Source organism: Coccinella septempunctata, chromosome 2, assembly GCF_907165205.1.
Source record: "Coccinella septempunctata chromosome 2, icCocSept1.1, whole genome shotgun sequence".
Taxonomy (NCBI): domain Eukaryota; kingdom Metazoa; phylum Arthropoda; class Insecta; order Coleoptera; family Coccinellidae; genus Coccinella; species Coccinella septempunctata.
In genome coordinates, this window is record NC_058190.1 from 19,832,602 (window position 1) to 19,837,610 (window position 5,009).

General features: G+C 35.2%; 1 long non-coding RNA gene across 1 annotated transcript; it reads left to right on the forward strand.

Moving 5' to 3' along the window:
- The first annotated feature begins 577 nt into the window (after nt 1-577).
- LOC123308369 lies at nt 578-1,695 on the forward strand. Its single transcript, XR_006537112.1, has 2 exons — nt 578-860; nt 980-1,695. It is a non-coding gene; the product is annotated as an uncharacterized LOC123308369 (long non-coding RNA).
- Nucleotides 1,696-5,009: the final 3,314 nt, after the last annotated feature.

A 5,009-nucleotide genomic window follows, 5' to 3' on the forward strand; every position in this document is an offset into this window, starting at 1 on the left:
CTAAAAGTACGTTTGTGAACGCTTCGGGTAATCAGAGCTTACTCAGAGCTTGCTCTGAGTAAGTTTGTGAACGCAACCTCTAGTAAGTGGGCGGTCCGTGCGTATGGTCCGTATATACACATTTCGTAACCGAAAGTTAACAGAGCGGTTACTCTGGTGACTGATATTGAACCAAATTGTCAGGAATTCGACATATACGGACCGCCCACTTACTAACCAGAAGTAACCAAAGTGTATATACGGACCACAACCCGTATATGTCGAATTCATAGATTAGACCTTAATCTATGGTCGAATTCCTGACAATTCGGTCACCAGAGTAACCGCTCTGGTAACTTTCGGTTACCAAGCGTATGGTCCGTATATACACATTTGGTAACCGAAAGTTACCAGAGCGGTTACTCTGGTGACTAATTTTGGACCAAATTCGAACATATACGGACCGTCCACTTACTAACCAGAAGTAACCAAAGTGTATATACGGACCACAGCCCAAATGTGTATATACCATAGAGAAAGGTCTCTGGTATATACATTGAACTCTATGGGAACCCATAGAGTTCAATGGGTACAGAGACAAGAGAAAAGAGAGACTGCCGAATAGATAGGCAACACGGGGGACACGTTTTTAGAATTAGGTTAAGAATTTTTGGAATCCCGTCGGAAATGGCGCTAGTGTTTGGTGGCCAGTTCAAGAACTAGTGGATGTGGATGAAAGAAATCTGTAATCTATGACAGAACTCAAGTCAGCTGATTTCCGTCATTCCGTCTGAGTTTGTTTTGTTTAATGCAAAAAGTTAGAGTATTTCGAGATTTTTGTTTATTCCCCGAAAAAGAAATTGTTTGCTTTTGAACACATGGTGAGTTTTTGCATATATTTCTATTTCTATAATCAATTAAAATTATGTATTGCTTGATTTTACAAAATTGCGAAATGTTATTGATTTTTTGGATACCAAAATAAAGAATATTTTTTCAGATCCCATGCCCAGAAGAAACAAGAAAGACTCAAATGGCTTTCAAGTCTGGATGGCTTTAAACAATGAATGCCACACAAAAGTTGTAGGGACCAGGGATTCAAGTTTTTGAGAACTAGAAGAAGGAAGGGGATCCTCCGGGAAATATGTTTGCTGCTTTTCGAACTGTTATTATTACATCATATAAAACTGCAATAATTTGATATTTGACCATTTCTAAATCTAACAAGAGTTATGATAATAATGAGAATGGCATATTGTACCGCCATTTGGACATATTACATCGATAACCCCTAAGTTGAAATTATTTTCAAAGTCGCATGTAACATTTTTCTGGTTTACATGTGAAGAACATGTGGACTCGGTTGTTCATGATGAATTGGAGTATGGTATGTATTTCTCTAATAATTGTAAAAAAGTATTACGATAATATACAATATGATATGACTACATAGAAATAAAGCCTGAATCCATCAAATTCAGTTATTCATGTATATCAAAGTTCAGTTTTTGTGTTTAGTTTGGCCCATATTATTTATCCATTCAACCGTTTACAAGATCAGTTCCTTTATATAATGTATCCTGTACAATATTGTAATTATAGTTGTTATTGTCAAATATTTCTATTATATATTCATTTCGGTTAATTTTCTGTATATTTTTTCTATACAAATGTAATTTTCTAATATTTTCATGAATATATATTTATTTCAGTTGATTTTCTATTTCATTACACTATTTCATGATTTGTCTAAAAATCTATAATTACCAAGTTAGAAAAATACACTCCATCGACTCTCTCTACTCCTATCGTTCTTTTAATCGAATCTTTCCCACTAAACTCGATAAAAAGAACAATAGGAGTAGAGAGAGGCGACGGAGTGTATTTTTCGAACTTGGTAAATATTATTTCAAAAACGAGGCCGTTATTTGAATTTCCCGCGCAAATTTTTTCGGATTAGTTTCTCCAGTAGCCAAGGGGGGCGCCACTAAACGTGTCGCCCATGAATAACACTGAATTGACTACTCTCCTCTTTCCCTTTCTCTATGAATGGGTATATACCATTGAACTCCCATAGAGTTCAATGGTATATACGGACCATAGATTAAGGTAGTGTAGATAGTAAACTCTCACAATATTTTGAAACATTGTTCACCGCGACCTCTGGTGGACTGGGGTGAAGCTTGAGTAGATCTGGTTTTGAAAAAAAAGCTGTGTGTTGTCAAACAAAAAGAACGAGTATAATTTCTGTGTTTTCGGTATATTCTCCATACATTGCAGGAAATTCGAGTTGTCCATGTGAACGCAAGAAAACTACTTGACAATTTATTAGTATCAAATAATATAAACACCAATGTACTGGTATTTAGTTCAGATGAAATATCAGTAGTTTAGTATTTTTATGATACGAATAAATCACCGCAGTAGTATTCTTTCATTCGCATAATTTTCAAAGTGAAAAACCGATTAATGCAAAGGAAAAAATAAGGATAATATGGCATTCTTTATTGTATCATTTTATTAATTGCATGGATCAACAAGCAATAAAATATACTCCATAAAGGTTTATTTTTTCGTTTATACCAGGACTCCAGTCTTAAATTCGAACCATTTCAGTAGGTATAGGAAAGTTTTTCCTGATAAGCTATTTCACAGTCGCCACAATCGTAACTTTCACGTAGAATTACGCCTTCTCCAGCACGGGAATGAATTTTTTTTTCTAATCGGATATCCGGAAATATAGTTTGATATTTTCCCTTTTGATATTTACTCTTTCCGATACCTTATTGATCAATAGTTGAAAAATATTAAAATTGAGTCATGTCATAAGTGAGTAAAATTGGTAGTATCGTACGTTACAACTCCAATGTATCGAATGTTAACAAGTCCATTTGAAAATGCATAATTCAATAGGTAAAAATAAAACAGTTGACTAAAAATGTTCTTCGCATTACCTGAAGGGGATGAAAAAACCTCACAAAATCATGGGAATAATAACTCGCTGCCTAAACTAGGATATATAAAATATTTTCAAACATTTCAATTCAAAAAGATTAATCTTCAAAATTTCAAATGACAGAACACAAATCTCTCCTTGCCCTGTGAATGAAGTTGAAGGTTGAAGGAAATCTACTTTTTCCAGCGTCATCTATTAATTGTATATTGAAAGAAACACCCATTAATTCACCCCAGGTTAAGAGAGGGCGCAAAAAAACGGTTTCGTCTCGTAGTATGGAAGTTTCCAATCTACATAACTCTAATCTATGATACGGACCATATGCCCAGTAATAGAGAGTTGAAGTGCAGCCATGAACGTAAACGTTAACGTTAACGTTATAATTGACATCTACGCATCCTCATTCGTCCGTTTTTAACGTTAACGTTAGCGTCAGCTTTACGGCCTACGTAAACTAGCGGTATCCCACTTAAAAGAGAGTTGAAGTGCAGCCATGAACGTAAACGTTAACGTTATAATTGACATCTACGCATGCTCATTCGTCCGTTTTTAACGTTAACGTTAGCGTCAGCTTTACGGCCTACGTAAACTAGCGGTCTCAAACGTATACCTTAAACATCGACGTACGTTAACCGAACGTTAAACGAGTAGCACCGATGACTTGCGAATGGCCGAATTTTGATTGTTAAATGCAATTCTCGATAACCTCAAACTGTCATTGTTTACATTTCCTGTATATTTTCTCATAATGAACGAAAATTATAGGAAATCAGCAGTGATTTGAAAGTTATCAAATGGATTAAGTTAAATTACTGTGTTATCAGATTACATTCAGTACATAATGAAATGGCTGAAACTACACTGCAATTCTCATGTCTCTTAACACTTGAACATTTCATTGATAATAAAATACTTCCAAGCTGAAAATTCTCTTTATTAGGCATATAAATCATTAGAACATCAATATTCCAAATGTTATTCCAGCTGTCGAAGCTCAATATGAGATAAAAGCATTGAACTCCATAGAGTTCAATGGATAAAAGAGAGTTCACGCGAAACGAAAGCAAAATCAAATTGATAGGTTATGTTTAACGTCTGACGTTTCATGATGGCAGCACTTCAACTCAAATTTCATCACAACACGTAAACGTTATATCTGACGTTATTTCTCACGTTAACGTTTACGTGCAGGCTAACGTTCTGTGCGCACTTCAACTCTCAAATACGTTAGCCTGAACGTAAACGTTAACGTGAGAAATAACGTTTACGTGTTGTGATGAAATTCGAGTTGAAGTGCTGCCATTAGGAAACGTCAGACGTTAAACATAACCTATCAATTTGATTTTGCTTTCGTTTCGCTTGAACTCACTTTTATCTAATATTGAGCTTCGACAGCTGAAAATAACATTTAGAATATTGATGTTCTAATAATTTATATGCCTAATAAAGAGAATTTTCAGCGTGGAAGTATTTCATTATCAATGAAATGTTCAAGTGTTAGAGACATGAGAATTGCAGTGTAGTTTCAGCCATTTCCTTATGTACTGAATGTAATCTGATAACACAGTAATTTAACTTAATCCTTTTGATAACTTTCAAATCACTGCTGATTTCCTATAATTTTCGTTCATTATGAGAAAATACACAGGAAATGTAAACAATGACAGTTTGAGGTTATCGAGAATTGCATTTAACAATCAAAATTCGGCCATTCGCAAGTCATCGGTGCTACTCGTTTAACGTTCGGTTAACGTACGTCGATGTTTAAGGTATACGTGGGAGACCGCTAGTAGAGAGTTGAAGTGCCGCCATGAACGTAAACGTTATAATTGACATCTACGCATGCTCCTTCGTCAGATTTTAACGTTAACGTTAGCGTCAGCTTTACGGCCTACGTAAACTAGCGGTCTCCCACGTATACCTTAAACATCAACGTACGTTAACCGAACGTTAAACGAGTAGCACCGATGTCTTGCGAATGGCCGAATTTTGATTGTTAAATGCAATTCTCGATAACCTCAAACTGTCATTGTTTACATTTCCTGTATATTTTCTCATAATGAACGAAAATTAT